Here is a 19749-nt window from a genome sequence, read left to right as displayed (position 1 = left end):
GGAAGGAAGGAAGGAAGGAAGGAAGGAAGGAAGGAAGGAAGGAAGGAAGGAAGGAAGGAAATAATAAAATGAATAATCAAAGGTTTTGGGTTTTGCAGCATTTCAAAGTCTGGATTTTGAATCAGAGGTGCTCAAGCTGAATTCCAAAGCTGTGCTGTTGTTTCCGAGGGCTGAAGAAGCTGCCGGACCATGGATGTGAGGTGAGCTGGGAGCCAGTGTGGCGCTCACTTCAGCTCTGGGCATGCGCCACCTTGTCAAGACCCATCTCTCCCAACCTGGACCCATAGCCCAGTCACAGAAAAATACCGGTCTCCAGAAAAACGGCTACCATTTTAAGATAAATAATTTTCTTGGCCAAGTGCCTCATGCTGTAGTTTTGGCTCAGAATGGCAGGGCTTGGGTGGAGACAGAGGCAGACCAGCTGTGACAGGTTAAAAGGCCCTGGTCCAGGGCACCGGTAACCTGGTTCTTAATCTCGTGGATTCAAGGGACCATCTTGAGCACCCAAGACTGGGAAGGCCTCTTCCCTTCACTTCCAGCCATCACTATCTCCGATCTCCGACACCCCATCTCCAGTCTCTGCTTCCCACACTCCGGGTGGAAGGGAGAGAACGCTGCCTGCCTTCTGACATACTTTAAAGACAACACATCCTCTTGCATTTGCTGATGTTGTGTTGATGCCTCGCATGGGGTTATACTGAGTCATGTTTCATTATTACAGAGTTCATAAGACATAGTTCAATACCCACAGGAATTTGGGGGGGGTCACTGGGGGTGGGGTGGGGAGGTACCCATGAACCCCACTCCTCCGGCATATTTTTCTTCGTCTGTTTGCAGCTGCGGATTCTGTTCACAAGCTCCGCCTGTGAATCTGTAATACTAATTGGGATATTAATTGGAATGTCTGGTTATCGGAGAGAAGCAGATATTCCTCAGATACACGCAGCACTCGGGAAGTGGGCCGGCCGTCTGGGGAGTTGAAGAAGGGCTGTATTCGAAGCTGCTCCAGGCGGTGAGGACAAAAAGGTTTCAATGTAACTCCCGGGTCAGGAGTTGCCGTCTTTGGATTTGGCTTTTTAGTGTTTTGGGATCTAATAGATGAAGGATCAGTGTAGGTATTCTTCCTTAGCCATGGATCAGCTTTTTTTTGTTTTGTTTGGTTTTGTCGGTTATGGGTCTTGAACTCTGGGCCTGGGCGCTGTCCCTGAGCTCTTCAGCTCAAGGCGAGCGCTCTACCACTTGAACATCACTTCCTATTTTCTGGTGGCTAATTGAAGATAACAGTCTCAGAACCTTTCCTACCTGGGCTGGCTTTCAACTGCGATCCTCAGATCTCAGCCTCCTGAGTAGCTAGGATTACAGGCAAGAGTTACCACCTGGGCTTTTGTTTTATTGTGATAAGGGCACACCCTTACAATAGATAACACTGAGATCTATCTGCCTAGTACACGGAGTGCAATTCAGCTCACTGCTGCTCCGATCGCTGACTTACCCATCTTGCATAGCTAAAACGTTGTCCCCTCTGATTAGCCAGTGTGGTGCCTGCTGCCAATGCCCAGGCACAAAAAATTTGCATAAATGCAAAAAATGACACCCCCTACACCTATACTTTAGAGACTTCATTGACGTGGACTCATGCACATTTGCCCTTCAGCGTCCTCAAGGTTCAGTTGCAGTAAATGGTGGGCTTCCTTCTTTTTGAAGGCGAATAGTATTCCACTGTATGCATGTACTGCCTTTTTTTCTTTCTGTTCATCTATTGATGGACAGTCAAGTGGTTCCCACATCTTGTCTCTAGTGAGTAGGTGTGCAATGAACTTGATGTGCAAGCATCTCCTTATGATCCTGACTTACCTTCTTTTCCATATCGCCAGAAAGAGAATTGTTGGATCATAAAGCAGTCCTATTTATTTATTTATCTATTTATTTATTTATGTTGGTTGTGGGGCTTGAACTCTGGGCCTAGGCGCTGTCGCTCAGCTCTTCAGCTCAAGGCAAGCACTCTACCACTCGAGCCACAGCGCCACTGCCAGTTTTCTGGTGGTTTATTAGAGATAAGAGTCTCACAGACTTTCCTGCCTGAGCTGGCTTTGAACTGTGATCCTTAGATCTCAGCCTCCTGAGTAGCTACGATTATAGGCATGAGCCACTGGCTCCCAGCTCTGAACCATTTTTTTTTTAAAGAGGAAAAAAAAAATAAACCAAGGACATAGATACTTGTCTCTATGTGGTGCTCAAAGTTACACTACAGAAATTATTTGCTGCTTATCTGACGTTTAAATTGAGCCAGGCATCTTGTACTTTATTTAGTACCACTAATTATTGTCTTACATAGTTCTCTCTCTATCTCTTTCTGTTGGCAATACCTGAGTTTGAACTCAGGGCCTTGTATTTGCTGGGCTGGTGCTCCACCACCAAGCCCTGCCTCTTTTGTTTGAACTAGTTAATTCTGAGATAGGGTGTCACTTCCTTCCTGGGCTAGCCTGGTCTGCCATCCTCCTATCATTTGCTTCCTGCTGTAGTTGGGGTGGCAGATGCACGCCATCTTCTCAATCTCTGCCTCCTGCTAGCTGGGACAACAGGTATGCATCCACTGTGCCCGGCTATTGGCTGAGAAGGTCTCACAATGTTTCCTCCCTGGCAGGACTCCCCTTGGGTCCTGCTGGTATCACCGTCCCAAGTTGCTTGGATTATAGGCGTGAGACCCTGGCACCTGTCCACTGGCTTTTTTAAAAAAAATTCTTGCCCAGACAAATCATCATCATTAATACTAGGCCAACTCTGGACAGAGCCAAGGTATGAAGAAGTGGCAAAACGGAGACACCAGGGATTTTCTGCCCCAGTTATTTGCTCTTTGAGAAGTTGTAGAACATCAGGTACATGCGACTGTTGATCAACACGGCCTGAGATCGCTCACAGGGAAGCTCAGGAGGCATGATCGCCTGGCTCACTGTGTGGTTTGGATTCCCATACCAGCTCCTGTGAAAGGGAAAAGGAGGTATTGGCAACTTCTGGGAGAAGGACAAGCGAAGAGAACTATAGTAAAGTTGGGTCTTCCTGCTTATTTTTTTTCCTTTGGTGATACTGGGGTTTTAAGTTCAAGCTTGTCAGGCAAATGCTTTCCCTCTTGGGCCATACCCCCAGCCCTTTTGGCTGTAGCTTATTTTTCAATTAGGGTCTCACGCTTTTGCATGGGCTGGCTGGCTTCAGGTATTAGATTCTTCTACTTCTACCTCTCGAGTTTCTGGGATCAGAGCCATGCACCGCCATGCCCAGCTAGCCTCTCTGCTTCAATAGCAGAGGTTTTACATCAACTTCTTTTTTGTTTCCCCTCCCCAATATCAGAAGACCTTTTGAACATCTGTCAATGTTAAGGGTCCTGGGGCAGGAGATGTAGCTCCTCACTGGGTGCTTGTGAGAGACTTGACAAGTATTAGGGTTGGCTTTCCATGTCCTCCAAAGGCTCTTGTGTTGAAGGCACCGTCTCCAATTGAACCGTGTTAGAGGTGAGGCCTTTGGGAAGTGATTGGATCATGATGGTTCTGAGTTCACGAGTAGACTAATCCATTTACAGATTCATAACTTAATGGGTTGTTGGGAGGTGGTGAAAGCTTAGGAGATGGGGCTTTGCCGGAACAGACAGGGCACTGGAGATGTGTCCTTCAAGGGTGTGTTTGTCCCTCGCTTCAGCCTCACGTTCTCTTTGCTCCCCAGCTACCACGAGCTGAGCAGCCTCTCGCCAGCATGTACTTCCTGCCTCGACATTCTGCTGTGCCACAGGACTGAGAGCAACGAAGCCAGCCAGCCAAGAACTGGTGGCATGCTCTGAAGACATGAACCAAAACAACATTTCCTTCTAAGCTCTCAGGTGATTGGTCACAGCGACCCACGCAATACGTGACTCCACCTTCCCAAGCCTCAGAGCACTCGTCTGTCCAATGGGCATGGTTGGGACAGGGCTATGGATCAAACTGAAGGCAGGCTGGGCGGGAATCACAGCCTGGCACTTAGTAGGACTTCAATGCGTTGATTACAAAGCCTGTTTCTGTGTCATAAACGCACCAGCCAAGGTGTGCATAGTTTGGGGGTCACAGGAACACTTCCTACCACAGAATGTTCCCTTGTAAGTGGGAGACTATTTCATGTTGAGTAAATAGAGTGTGGGCAGAATTAATAATTAAAGTATGATGCAACTGTAACGCAGCCTAAGGGGTGTCACTGAGAAACGCAGAGATCCCAAGTGGAGTTTTAGGGCTGCCTAGGCAGCCGCCATAAATACAAGTTACATTAATTGGCTTCTTGGTCTGAGTTGTGAAAATCATGTTTGAGTGGAATTATATCAAATACACGTGCACAGTGAGGAGAGCTTCTGTGGGCAACCTCCTGTGGACAGCCTCTGTGGGCAGCCTCCGTGGGCAGCCTCCGTGGGGAGCAGCCACACAGCCGTTCCTGGGGGATCTTCAGAAGAAGATGCCCGGGCCTTGCTGTGGAAATGCCTCGGGAGCAGAGGAGCTCCTAGGACTGCCCTCACGGAGCCTGGAGAGAGCTTAGCTGTTAATGTATGCCTGGAGAAACTGAGGCTCACGGTTGGGAATGAGTTACCCAAGGTAATACTCTATGCAATTGCTGAATAGCCATTAAATGTCCAATTTCAAAACATCTCACCAAAACATTCTCTCCATCCCCTGGCTGTGGGAGACCCTGCCTTCTTTACCAGGTATGAACCACCGACCCCTTCTCCAGTGATTATCACAGTTGACTTCCAGGCGAGATGCTGGAAAACACCTGAATGCATCAGGGTCATCAGTGCTAGTTTCCATAACAAATAATCCCCAAACCCGAGCGGATGGATACATCAAAGGTGTATAGACCTGAGCGTTGCCTTTCATGAAATGCTTCAGTGATCCAAATCTTTGCTTCCTGTGGGGTGTCATCTTTCAGGCCCTCACTGAGCCCCCTGTGTTCAGCTGTGCTGAGAGAGCACGCGACCACACAGAACATTTGTGGATCATCTGAAAGAGGCCCTGCATCTGTCATCTTCTGTCGGTAGAAGCTGGTCACAGGGCCCCTTCTGGACACCCAGAACCTCCTGTTTCTTCAGTGTGGTTGGAAGACACTCTCCATGGTCTCCTCCAGCAATCATGACTATCTCTTGAACCTGCAGTGAATGGTTTAAGAATGAGACTGCTCATATCACTTCTAGGCATCTACCCTGAACAACAGGATCCAATATACAGGGACATGTGCACCTCCATGTTTATTGCAGCACTGTTCACAATAGCTAGGATATGGAAACAACCCAGATGCCCCACCACAGATGAATGGATCCAAAAATTGTGGTATCTATACACAATGGAATATTATGCAGCCATTAGAAATGACAAAATAATGGCATTTGCAGGGAAATGGATGGAGCTAGAAGGAATCATGTTGAGCGAGGTAAGCCAAGAGCAAAGAGACAAATGGTACATGGTCTCCCTGGTAAGTGGATGCTAAATCCAAAATGTTAGGTGATATGACAAAATTAACAGGACTTAAGAAACAAAGAACTCCTACTCATCTGGTTGAACCACTACTAAATATCCTCATGCTGCTGATCACATGTATAGTGTATACGTGTACACCGTTACATGTTATAGACTGTGATAGACAATTTGTTCCAGGAAAGTTAGAATGAACTTGTGACTTAGAAACTATGTAATCACTTAATCACAATCAAAAACAAAAAAAAAGAACCTCGGGGAAGGTAGGGAGGGAAGGGATGGTAGGGGGAAAACAATGGAGGGGGTAACAATGCTCAATAGGAAGTGTACTCATTACCTTGCTCGTGTAACTGTAACCCTTTGTATAGTATCTTTACAATAAAAAATTTAAAAAAATTTAAAAAAAAGAATGAGACTGCTACCCAGATAGGCACGTGTGTGTGTGTGTGTGTGTGTGTGTGTGTGTGTGTGTGTGTGTGCACGCGCGCTCATGCAGGTGAGCTGGTTCTGTTCAGGGAATCTAAAGGTGATGACAGCTGGGCTTGTAGGACAGGTAACTCCCACCTAAACATGTCTCCTGTTTCTCCCATAACTGCTGTATGGTGGCCCCTTCCTGCTGGAGGAGGAAGCACTCCTGGGGAGAAGGACCAGGCTCAGGGAATCCTGGATTCGCAGAGCAGATCTTCCATGCAGCGCACCCAGAGCCTCTTTGCCTCTGGACCTCTGGTCTCTGTGTGAGGATCCATCCGTCATCTCACTGCGGCAGCCGGGGTGATTTGAACTTGAACTTGGAACTTGAACTTGCTGGTATTTGTAGCTGAGCTCATCCCCAGCTATGATAGCTACTGGGAAGAGTTTTTGAAGCAGTGTCCTAAACCGTATACAGGATGTCAATGTTACGTTAATAAACTAGATCACTACCAGGCATTGGTGGTAGATGTGGAGGTTCGATTCAAAATCTCAACGGCAACCTGGGAAAGGGAGGTGCAGGCACAGGCCTTTGCATCCAGAAAGAGACCTGAATCCAAGACCCTACCAGCTTTGTGATGCTGGGGGGGTCCCACCCCCTCCCTGATTCCTCTTGGTGTGTTCATGGAGTTCCGGTGCCTGCTTTGCCAGATTGTCGGAACTGTGGGTGTGGAGGGCTGGTCCACAGATGCCAGTTAGTGGCTGCCAATGACTTCTTCCTTAATTGAATTTTGCAGGGGAAGAAAGCCCATGTTTCTTCAATGTGTCAAGTCTTTGGGCCAATTACCTAGTCGACCACCTTGTACAGACAGCCTTGCAGGAGTTTCGCATCTAACATCTCACTTTAACACAGCAGCTGGGTCGGACTCTCCATTATTCATATTCTGCAGTAATGGGCTCATTAAGCATCACCAGGCGACTTGGTGGATTCTGGAAGGAAACCAAAGGCCACTCTCGAGCGGTGACTCTCTTCCCGGAGATGCTTACACATTTGGAGGTGAATGCCAAGAAGATACCTTGTGAGGCACTCATTCCTTCCCTCCCCCCACCCCTTTTTGGGGGAAGGAGACAGGTTATAAATTATTAGTAAGTAAATAAATAAATAACCATTTGATCCTGTCAGTTTAGGAGGAGGAAAATCAGGCAACAGGAGCTTTGCTGCCATGTCGACCATTTGATTGACTGAATTGGGGGAGTATGTTGGGGGAAGTAGGGAGAAGAAGAGAGGAAGGAGACAAAGCATCAACACTGCGCAGCTCTCTGACAAGGAAGTTTGGGGAACAAACTTAGAAAACAAGGAGAAAGTTGGCCCAGGTAACTGCCTCTCTTCCATTCCTGCAATTAACCAAGGCACGGCACCGGGTGGACCTGTCACCAGGTGTGCACAAAGTAGGTGTCAGTGGAACATCTGGACCTTGCTACCAGGTAAAAGATTGAAAATGCAACATCAGCTCGATGCATTTTTTCTATTTCTATACAAATTATTGCTTTCCTGAAATGTGAACTCCTCTATTAGAAATGGAAGGGCATAATCTTCAAAGAATCATTAATTCTTCACTCCTCCTACTTTTTTTTTTGTTTTAAGGAGGCTCTTTCATTAAAGTAATGATTCTGTATCTTCCTATGGATTTTTTTTAAAAAATGGATAATGGCTTCATTTCCTCTCCCCTTTTAACATTAAAGCATAATTGGATGAGTAGAATTCATCCTCGTTAGTGTATTGTTCTGGGAGTTCTGATAAATGTATATTGTGTAACACCATTACCCTCAAAATATGGAAAATTCCATCCATACTAGGGAAAAAACCCTCCCATACTCTGTCAGGACCTTGGACAACCCAGTCCCTTGCTGGTCAGCCCTGGCCATCTCTGATGTGTTCATTCTACCCCTACATTTGCCTTCTCAAGAATATAGATGGAATAACACATGATCTTGTCTTTTGAATCTGGCTTATTGTCCTTGGCATACATGATGCTGAGATTCATCTACGTTGTTATACATGAGTAATTAGGTTTCCCCCTTCTATTGACAGTAGTATTCCAACATAGGAATGTAACGTGTGTTTTTCCTTTCCTTTTTGTTTATTTATTCCTGAGTTGAGAGACATGATTTGAGTCCAACTTTTGGTGGTTATTGGCAAAGCTGCTGTAAACGTTCTCATGTGAATCTGTTCATGTGAATGCAGGTTCACAGTCTATCTGGATCAATACCTAGCAACCTGATTGTTGGGTTTCATGGCAAGTGTACATGCACCTACCTTTGTAAGAAGCCAGGAGATGGTTCTCCAGGGCACCATTTTGGATTTCCACCAGCCACACAGGAGAAGGCCACCACCTTGCCAACTCTTAGTATTAATATTTCCCTCCCTTCCTGCTTAATTTCAGTCACCCAAGGGTGTGATGAAACTTTTCTATGATTGTGTGAGATTTTGTTACGATTTTGATGTCTATTTCCCCAGTGGCTGAGGTTAAGCATGTTCTATTCATCTGGTACCTTTATTCTTTCTTTGGAGAAATAGCTGTCCCAATCTTTTGCTAGTTTGAAATTGATTATTATTGGTCCTTAGGCTTGAACTCATGGCCTGGGTGCTGTCTCTGAACTTAATTGCTCAAGGCTAGCGCTCTGCTACTTGAGCCACAGCACCACTTCTGGCTCTTTGGTGGTTAGTTGGACATCAGAATCTCATGGACTTACCTCCTGCCTGGTTTGGCTTTGAACCTACACACACACACACACACACACACACACACACACACACACACACACACACACACACACGAAGTTTTAATATTAAAGCCAAGCTAGTGGGAAATCCATAAAGACCTTATGCCCTCTGCATTACATGTATATAGTCCCATCCTCCACTCCCCATTGCCAGTCTCCTCAGACAATCCATGGTTTTTTTACTAATACTTTCTCTCTCAGAGTCCATGCTTTGCATTAGACTCACTATTCGTGATATAAATCCTGTGAGTTTAGTGAGGGATGGGGAGCCTGAAGCTCCTGGGATGTGTAAGGCTCTTGAAATTGTTGGGTGCATGACAGGACAGACCTAAGCCTTTTGTTGTCTGCTTGTGTTCATCAACTTGTGTGATCTGTGAATGATGTTACAAATACCCAAAGGGATGTTACAAATACCCAAAGGGCCCTTGGCAGAAGAAAGGTTCCCCCCTCCCGAATGTATGAGGAGCTCTATCCACCGATGTAGCATTACAAAATAGTCTTCACTGTTGACTTTTTTCACTTAGCAAGATGCATTGGAAAGTTCTCCATGTACTTTTCATGGATTGATAGCTCATTTCTTTATAGCATTGAATAATGTTCTGTTGTGTGAATGTGCCACATTTGTTTACCCATTCATTCATAAAGGACATCTTGGATGCTTCCAAGTTTTGGCAGTTCTGAATAGAGTTGCTATAAAGACAGGACTTTGGGTGGGTGTAAAATTTGAACTCTTTTGCGTGAATATCTGAGGTCACGTTTCTGTGTGGCTAGAATACAGTTAGTTCTGTAGGGAACTGTTGGACTGTTGGCCATTTTGCATTCTTGGTACCAGTGTAAGGAGGGTCCCTGTTATTCCACACCTTGCCAGAGTCCAGTGTGGATGTTCTGTTATCTGGTTGCTCCACTAGTCCTGTAGTGGCTCCTCCTTGTCCATTTCTGCTTTCTGGCAGACATGTACTCATCTTTCCATGTGCTCACTGGCCGTGGGTTCATCATTAGTGAGGTAACTCTTTGAGCCAGGTCATCTCTCTCTTCTTTTTAATTTATGTTGTTCTTTTTCTTATTAAGATTTAGAGTTCTTCATATATTTTTCAAAATGAGTCCCTTACTACGTACATACTTTACAAATATTATCTCCTGGTCTGTCTGCGACGTCTCTTCTTTCTCTTCAAACTATGTCTTGAATGATGGAAGTTCTTAGTGTTAACAAAGTCTCCTCTATCAGCGCAGACTCACCACCACCACCACATGTTCACTCTGTGTCTACCTCTGCATCTGCAGTTCCTCCAGTCACAAGGATCGTTGCCCTTGAACAGCAACAGCAAGTATCTTAGTTTGTCTGATTTGCTGTAACAAAACACCATAGACTGGGAAGCTTACAAACAACAGAAAGCCATGTCTCACTACTGGAAGACCAGGATCAAGGTGCTACTAGGTTGACTTCTTGAAATGACTTTTGCAGTTTTGTAGATGGCTTCCTTCCTCCTCTCCTCTCCTCTGTGATCCTTCCTCCTCTCCTCTCCTCTCTACTCTTCCCCTCCCCTTCCCTCTTTCTTTCCCCTCCCCTCTCCTCCCTCCTCTCTTCTCCTCTGTGATCCTCCTTCCTCTCCTTCCTCTCACCAAGGGGCAGGAGCTGTCACCTCCTGCTCTGGCTTCCACACTGCCTGGCTCAGAGACATCCGGTGAAGGTGGGGACTGATGGCTCCCATAGGCTCCATGGAGAGCCAGGGCAAGCGACAGGGCCCGACGGTGCTGGCAGGGGAGAGGGTGCTGTCCTTGGGCTCACAGCTGCTCAGCCATGGGGGCCGCTGCCTGTCCTTGTCTTTTGAAGATTTTGAACTCTTCTGAGATCTGCTGTCTCCATGTCCAGCGGGGCCGAACACCAGTGCCCTCCCCCGATGCTGCCATCCTGCCGGTCATGAGCAAGCACCGACAAAGTCAAATTCCAACAAGAAACACAGGGCACCGTCTCCAGCCACACCTGGAGTCTCCTTCCTCGCCCAAGTCCCCCCTGTCCGTCCCAGTGGTCACTATGCCGGGGATCATCAGTGCCACGCAGGGGCCAGTTCCTCCGGTTAGATGGCCACCCAGGATCCCCTGAGGCTCTTGGGGTTCTATGTCTAGTGGTGTCCTCTGGCTGGACGGAGTGGACAGCAGGGACCTGAGCTCCAGCCCAGCCTCCTGTCCCTTTATGCCCCTCCACCCTCTACCTTTCGGCCCCATGTGGCTTCCTGCAGGAAGTCCTCCCTGACCCCTGAGCCCAGCTTGTCTCCTCTGCCGGCTGTGGTCTTGCTGTGTCATGGTCTTCAGCCTGCTCTCTGCTGCTGGGCTATTCTGCATGCATCTTTCCTACAGAATGGTGCTCTTCAGGAGTCAGACACTGCCTCACCCATGACACGGAGAGGGTACTGAATGAGGGAAAGACAGAGCTCAGCAAGGTGAGTGTGAAACCCCACCCAGGATGTGTGTGTGTGTGTGTGTGTGTGTGTGAGACACTGACAGAAAAATCCACCAGTGTGCACGCTCTGTCCGTGATAGAGACTTCAGATCTTGAGCACAGGGACTCTCTTTGGGGAGCTGTTTGAGCCATGGGAGACTCTCCTGAAGGCTCATTTTCAATGCAGTTGAGATGGGGTCTGGAGGAAGTGGCTTTCACCTCCGGAAGCTTCCACGGGCCTAGCTAGCACATGCAGGATGGAACGTGCATGCTTGCAGGGAAGAGGGTTTTGTAGATTGAGTTGGCCCCAGAACAGCAGCACAAATCCCATCAAAGGTCAGACAGAATATCTCCTGTTTCCCCGCCCTCCCCCCTTCCTGCCCCCCTCCCTGCCCCTCCCCATTCTCTTTATAGTTCACTGGAAAACAATGACTGAACCAATAAGGGGTAAAGAATGCGTGCGTATTTTCTTTTCTCCTCCTTTTTTTTTCTTTTACCTTTCCCCAAGGAGCCTGTGTGCTACCCACACTAATTGTAGGTTTTTCTGAAAATGCAGCGTGAATCATTTATAAATAAAGAGACTTTCAAATCCCTAAAAGACTCCCCGAGGAATTCAGTATTTCAGTGGAAAGTAACTGTTAAGTGGAGGTATTCTGAATTAGCTTTTACTGGAAAGTGGTGCAAATAAAGTTTCCTTTTCACCACGACTGTTGAAGTAATTCTTTTACACAGCCACCCGGGGTAATTGACAAGCTAATATGTTTTTTTTTGAATTCAGGTTTCAAGAAAACCTTTCCCTGGGAATGGCCAGTACTAGAGGAAGCGCCCTCCCCACCCCCAACACATATAAGGCAGAAGGCTCTCATACTGGCTGCTAGGGAGGCCAGCCCAGGGGCCTTGAGGTGACTTCAAGGTCAAGTGCAAAACAGAAGATGGTGTGTGCAGGCAGGGAGAGGGAGGAGCTTTGACAGTGAAGCCTAACCCTGTCCGGGCAGAGTTTTACTCTCTGTCTCCTAACAACTGTGTAGCTTTTGGGCAGTTGCTGAACCTTTCTAAAGAATAGTTATTTTTAAATATAAACCTGTGGATCAGAATACTTATCATAATGGCAGAGGTAATAGCACAACTGCCTCACACCCCACCTTCCACTCTCCCATCCCCGGGCAATCTGTCCAGCTAGCCAGCAGATGTTTCCCCAGCATGTGAAGAGCTCAGCACACTATGTAACAGGCAGGGAGGCAGTTGAGTCACACAGATTTGATGCTGATGATGCTGTACTAGGACAGGACTGGGTTCTGGAGAGAAGTACAGAAGGGCCAGCATGTTGGGCACTCCTATGGTCCTGGGACCACTTGAGATCAGGTTAGATGCTGGGTATCAAGGTTCCTCTCAACTTTGTAGTTGATTGATGAATTGTCCTGTCACTTAAACAGTTATTTGATAGCAGAATTAAAGAAAATGATGTGCCCATCCCTATTGGAAAGAAAGATCACACATGCCAGGTGCCAATGGCTCACATCTGTAATCCTAGCTACTCAGGAGGTTAAGATCTGAGGCTTCTGGTTTGAAGCTAGCTTGGAAAGGGAAGTCCATGAGGTTCTTATCTCTGAGGAACCAGCAAAAAGCCAGAAGTGGAGCTGTGGCTCAAGTGGAAGAGTACCAGCTGGGGACAAAAAAACTCAGGGGCACTTATACAGGCTTGCTCATTATCTCAGAACTGCCAGGCTGTGAGGTTTGTGAAGGTTTGAGGAATCCATGAGGAAGAGCTCAGAGGTAGGTATAAGATTTGTGTATATGTGTATTCTGTTCCTTAAACACACACACACACACACACACACACACACACACACACACACACACAGTGTGAACACTGGGTCTCTAGGACCCTTTCAGAAACACTTGAACCCAAGCACACTCCCTCCCCTATCACCAGCTCACACAGATTTTTGCAACGGATTTGCACATGGATTTGGCGATGCCTGTGCCACTGTGTTGTCTGGTGGAATGGGCTGCCAGCTGTTGGGACTTGGGAACAACCGAGCACTTGCTTTTTGGAGAGCTGTTAAAAGTCTCCATCTATTTCCTGATTTCTGGCAGAACAAAGCCCAGACTTTCTCAGCAGGAGGCTGTTAATCAGGAAGGAAACTCTGAGAAGACGAGAGGGTGAAAGTCCCTTGACAGCTCGGTGGGGGCCCACGTGTCACCGTCATTATGGCTGCTTCCCTGCCTGTTGTGTTGGGAAGAGTCTCCAGAGACCCAGAGCCAATTATATACACGTGCGTATGTACTTCTACATATTCACATGCCTAGGTAGAGATCACATGACCACACAATTATGTAAGTGATTTATTATTGGGTCTTACGATTATAATGTGCCAAGCTGGAGGCGCAGGAGGGCCGATGGTGTAGTTCAAGGTTCCGAGAGAGTCCAGGTGGTAGTCCTTGACCAAGTTTGCAGCTTTGAGAACTAGGAAGTGGCCAGGACAGGGGCAGGGAAAAGTCCCAGCTCAAGTTCTCAGGCAGAGCAATTTGAGTCTCCCTCAGGCTTTCTTGCTCTAGTCAAGACTTCAACAGGTTAGAGGGCCATGTGCTTTGTTGAGCCCACCTAGTCAAATGCTCATTTCTTCCTTAGTTGAAATCTCCCCAGCTGACGGGGCACCCTGTAGACCAGTTCAGTTTTCACACAAAGTTAATCATGACATCTGTGAAACCAAGGTGCCAGGTCCGAGTTCCTGACTTCATGCTACATGCATATGACACCAGGCCCAGTCTGGTGCATGCCTCATCTTAAATCATCACTCTGATTCTGGGAAGTGAGCATGGCCCCATTTTGCAGATGTAGGACAGGCTTAGAAAAGATACTGCTGGGGTCTAATGTAGTCCTCTCCTACCCCCAAGTCAATATGCAACACCTTTTTATTTATTCTTTTTTTTTGATTCATACTCTTTTTCTTTGTTAGACACTTACAGGGAAGTGGCCCTATTCATTCTTCCCTGGAAGAATGTAATGGAGGCAGGCACAAATAGAGCAGACTAAATGCCACCTTTACCCTAACAGAAGGGAGAGAGAGCAACAATAAATCAATAAGAAATATTGTAGGATGTGTCGTGAAGAGCAAAGACCAGGAAGACTGCCTGTAATCCTAGTTATTCAGGAGGCTAGGATGTGAAGGAAGGTAGTTGGAGGCCATCGTGGGAAGAAGAGTCTGAGAGACACCCTTTCCAAAATAACCAGCAAAGAGCTGAGCTAGCTCAGGGGAAGCTCAGAGGAGATAAAGGGTAAATAAGAAGAGAACTCCATCTGGAGATGAAGTATTACAACCATGAGATTCTCAGGTCTCCAGGGAGAGAGGCCAAGCACCAGCCAAAGCCTCTGTGCTCAGGAAGGCAATGCTGGCAGAGCGAAGGGGTTCTCTGTGTTACGGTGGGTGGAGAAGACAGAAGGGCAACCACCTTCTCAACATCGCCTTGAGAATCTCTAGTTTCTCACCCACCCCTAGGTGGGAAAAGGAGGGAAACTGAGGCCACCTTAAGGTCTGACCAAGGGATCTCTTTCCCCAGCTTCCTTCCCTGCAGTTTCTTTTATGGCCACTGTGTAAAATGTGTCCTCTGCCAGTGGCCGAGTAGGTTGAAGTCTCTGAAACACGGAGTGTTCTATAAAATCTAAATTATTCCTTGTAAATCAAAGTGCTTAGGATGCTGGCTGCAAAGCCTGGAGCTTTTCTTTTTTCTCCCTTTCTCGCTCTTTTTCCCCCCTAAGGTAATCTCTAGAAAGTAGTTTGTACTCATGTCCCACAGTGATTAAATATGCAAAGTAATTTCCATGATTTTCGCTGCGTTCTGAACCAAATCAGATTCTGTTCTGCTGCTCTTTGTACAAAGCCACTTATTGGATCAGATTCCAAAACAAATCCCCCGAATTTGGCGGATCATCATTCTAAAAGGGGCTTGCTAAGGTAATCATTAAATTAAACCACCCCTTTAAGAATATTTAGATCTGGTCTGCCAAGCGGAACGGTCTAATGGTTTTTAAATTAGAAGCTGTGGAACGCTGGTGAATTTTCCTTTGTGGGTCAAGTGGGTATTAACAAATGCTAAGAATCGTCTCTATTTTGATGGCCATCACCTTGAAATCTGCAAGGAAAAGCGAAGAGTGGGAAGGCTAGGGATTGGCGTGGGTTTCATGCCCAGGGCTGGGCTGGCTGTAGGGCCGAGCAGGGCGGAAGTGTATGTGTGTGTGTGAGAGAGAGAGAGAGAGAGAGAGAGAGAGAGAAAGAGAGAGAGAGAGAGAGAGAGAGAGAGAGAGAGAGAGAGAGAGAGGGGGGGAGAGGGAGAGGGAAAGAGAGAGAGGGAGAGAGAGAGAGAGAATGTCCCAGCCATAAAGCCTGAGTTGATTCATGTGGTCTGGTAGCTTAGAGAAACCTTCTCTCTGTTCTTCCTGGGCAGTTGGCTGGGAACCCTGAGAACATCTAGAGCAGGAGCTTGAGGTCAGCACCTCTGCAGCAGGTATGGGGACCAGAGACCATTGGATGGTGCTGTCCGTCTCCTCTTATCAGAACTTGTAGCTTCTCAGCAGCCCTGGGGCCCCCCTGGGCTGGGCAGAGGGAAGTCCAGTTTGTGACTTATGGGAATGCAGTTTGAGCTGAGCTGAAGTCACTTGCAGAGATTTCCACCTCCCTGACTGTGTGGACTGTGGGCCCAGCTGGCATTTTAAAAATCAAATAAACAAGCCAGGCACTGGTGACTCATGACCTGTAATCCTACCTGCACAGAAAGCTGAGATCTGAAGGTTACAGTTAGATGCTGGCCTGGACAGGAGAGTCCATAAGACTCATTTCCAATTAGTCACAGAAAATGCCAGAAGTGGTACTATGGCTCAAATGGTAGAGTGCTAGCCTTGAGCAAAGGAAGCTCAGGGACAGAGCCCAGGCCCAGAGTTCAAGCCCCAGGATTGGCCAACAAGCAGAGGAACAGATAATTTTAATTTTCAGCTGAGGTAGGAGCTTTTACATACTTAGGAAAAGGCCCCTTTTGACAATTTAAAGGCATAGTGCAGGGAGGCCTTAGTTAAATCAGAAGGCAGGTAAACTAAAGCCTTTAGGTCAAAGGGCTATTTTGTTTTTGTGGTTCTGGATTTGAACTCAGGCCCTGGCACATGCTTGGCAAACTCTTCACTAGTGGGTTACATCATCAGCTTCTCTACCCCTTTGTTTTTGCATGCGCTAAGAATATTTAAGTGGTTGAAAAGAAATTCAAAAGCAGAGTAATACCTTACGATGTAAATTTCAGTGGGCACACATAAAGTTTTACGGGCACACTGCCAGATCCCTTATTTTTGCATTATTGTCTGTAGACGCAGCTGATGCAGTAGGATTGTGTGGTCTTCCAAGAAAATGTTTGCTCATGCTTAAGTCATTGGAAAAGAAATCCATGAAATGTGAAACAGGGGAAACAGTGTGTAATGGCACCTGGTGGGATTGGGCGCCCCCTCTGGTAGGCTTTTGTTACTACATACCAGGGATGTCAGTTTGGCCAGTCGGCTGTTTCCAGAAATGGGTCCTGTGGACCCTTTGAAGAATGTGTGTGCTTTTTATCTACCCGGGCTTGATTGTAACATTACAATTACATACACCCCCACACCCTCACATGCAACAAGTGTCTGAAAATGAGTGTTTTAATAAACTGTGCTACATCCATTTGCAAGTATAAAGGGTGTAGTTGAAGAATTGGTAACCAGATCAGAAAACACCTTTGTCCAACAAATTAAAAAGTAAGCTATAACATCAGACTTACTACGAGCAGAGCAGTTTTCATTCTCTGTGAAGCAACACCTCCATAGTATCTAGAAAATCGGAGAGTTATACTGGAGATGATACTATCGCGTGATGGTGGATGATTTATATTGCTGATTGTCTGGAGTGTCCAGGTTTTCCATGTGGAGCAGAAGTTAACATGCTCAGGTTATTTAGGGTGGCTCTTGGGGCAGGACAGTAGTATAGCAGGGAGGTAACAAGACTGAACTTAACGGCCCAGGGCCCGCTCTGCCTCATGAGTCCACACAGGAGACCAGCCACTGTCTTGCGTGGCTAGAAGGACCAGGATTTGATTCCAATTCCTCCCCTTGCTGGCTCACTCATGTTAACATTATTTTTTTTTGTGACGGTCCTTGGGCTTGAACTCAAGGTCCTTTGGCTTTTTCAGCACTCTACCACCTGAGCCCCACCTCCACTCTGGCTTTTTGGTTGTTAATTGGAGCTGAGCCAGTCTCATGGACGTTTCTGTCCAGGCTTGGCTGGGAGCCTCGATTCTCAGATCTCAATCTCCTGAGTAGCGAGGATTACAGGCACCTGGCTCATTTTAACCATGTTTTAGGAGGATCATATGTATCCTCTGCAAGGCAGGGGTGGTAAGATGTTCTCCTTACAAGGTTTCTTCGAAGGCTGGTAAGAACTTTATGCAGCTGTACCAGGTGTGGTTCCTGGGCTTCCTCCCTCCCTCCCTCCCTCCTGAGACCTCTAAAGTTCCTGAGGACTTTAGAGTTTGGATTTTCCCATCATTGCCATTTGCACAGTGTGGATTTACCTGCTGAGGATGTAGCAGCCCCTTGCGCACCGGTGTAGACACTGCCCAGTTCTTTTCCACACACAGGGGTTCCCTGCCCGTGGCTGCTCCCCCCAGGTCTTTCTTGTACAGGAGCCCTGTACAAGCCCTGACCTCAGTGTGTCCCAGCTCTCTGTTAACCATGATGCTGATGGGTGGTGGCCAGGGCACAGCTGGGCCTGCAGGTAGGCAGGTACCACTGCAACTGAGCACACAGATGCTCAGGCCAGCCAGCCTTTGGCTCTTCTGCTGCCAACCACAGCTCTGTGAACATCATTGACAAAACAATGCAGTTGCCAAATAAGAGCCCCTAAAGATGCCCACTGCCTAATCCCTGGAACCTGTGGCAGAGAGGTAATTAAGGTACAACGGAACTTAGGCTGCTAATCAGCTGACCCCCCCCCAATCAAGGAGATTATCCCTGATTATCCAGTGGCTCAGTGTAATCACCAGGGCCCTTAAATGTGGGAGAGGGGGAGGGGGAGGCAGAGAAGGGTCTGGGGGAAGCATCTTGTTTATTTGTCACAGTAGCAGAAGAACATTCACAGAGCATGTGCAGCTGTTGGGCAGCTCTGAGTTCTGATATGGAGAGGAGTCACTGTAGCTACCCTACCTGCCCCACCTCGGACCCCCAGAATATGTTTGCCCTCCACCCATCTCCTACGAGAGGCATGGAAGACAGTCCACTGGCTGTCTGGTGGCTCTCCTGTCTGTCTCTTTCCACCGTTTTGAACGTGCCCTCCTTCCCTCTGGTTGGTTTGTGTCATTTCTAAAGACTGGTGGTCAAGACTCAGCTACCTTTCCCACTGCCTGGGCTCCTGAGAGGGGCTCCAACCATCCCTGCTTCCCCTCCCGAGACTGCACTGTTATGGAGCCGTCTCTAGAGGCCGCTCTGGAGTGGCAGTGGCCCACAGTGGCTGAAGCCGGGTGTTTGTTGTCCGGCCAGGCTTCTAAGACCTGGGTCACATGTCCACTTCTTCCATTGTCCATTCAGCAGCCGTGGTCCATGGCCTCTGCCTCTGGGCTGGGCTGTGATCTTAGCTCTAGGTAATAGCAGTAGGAGAAGCAATGCCCCTGGCTTCACCTGGAATGTTCTGTAGGTCCATGTTCAGAGCTATGAACTGTAGCCAGCCTCAGTTCATTTTGTTGGAACTGTCCAGGCTTCGGGGTGCTCTGATTCCCCACCCCACTTCCCCCTTGGCCCGTGCAGAGTTGTAGCCTCCCAGCCATTCCTTGTCCACCCCAGCCCTAACGACACCCAGCTTTCCAAGCCTGAGACAGAACACTGTCTTTATCATGCTGTGTCTGGTCTGTAGAGACCGGAGACACCCTCACCAGGATGGATTGAAGTGGGCCGCTCTCCACAGAAGATCCTTGGTACCCCTCCCCTTTCCAAACCAGTCCTCTTTCCCATCTCATTTTGAAGGCAAACCATAGCTATCTGCTTCTTGGGCTACTTTCCTAATCCTCTGGAGGGCAGGGACTGTGTTCTCATATTAATAGGGGTTTTTATTAGTTGAGTGCTTACGGCCCATTTTCTTGTTATGTGCCACTAACAACCCTGTGTGAAAGGTTCTTATTAGCTCCGCTAACGATCAGAGAGCCGAGGCTTGGAGGGTTTAATTAAACTACTCAGGGCTGGCCAGAGCTGGTAAGCAGAGGGGTGGGGATTTGAACTCGAGTGAATCTGGCCTGAGATCCTGGGTTTCTGAGTATTGTGCTTCATGACTTTGCCTGCTTCTGTGTGCCTGGAATCTAGCCCAAGGCTTACAATGTGAGACGCCCAAGAAAGGTTGGAATAATAATGGATTCAGGGCACACCAACTGAGGGGTGGCCACGTGGAACACTTCTTTCAAAACAGCCTCAGTGGTCATATGATTGGGTCCTCTCTTGGTAAGGATGGTTGCAGCTGGGCATTGCAGTGCTGCTTGGAATTCCAGCACTCGAGAGGCAGAGGCAAGAGGCCTGGGAGTCTGGAGCTAGCCCAAGCTACATCATGAGATCTTGTCTTAAGAAAATAAAGGCTGAAGTTCTGG

This window comes from Dipodomys ordii, unplaced genomic scaffold (genome assembly GCF_000151885.1).
Source record: "Dipodomys ordii isolate 6190 unplaced genomic scaffold, Dord_2.0 Scaffold2, whole genome shotgun sequence".
NCBI classification, from domain to species: Eukaryota; Metazoa; Chordata; class Mammalia; order Rodentia; family Heteromyidae; genus Dipodomys; species Dipodomys ordii.
The sequence above is the reverse complement of the archived record's forward strand: the minus strand, read 5'-3'. Positions refer to the sequence as shown.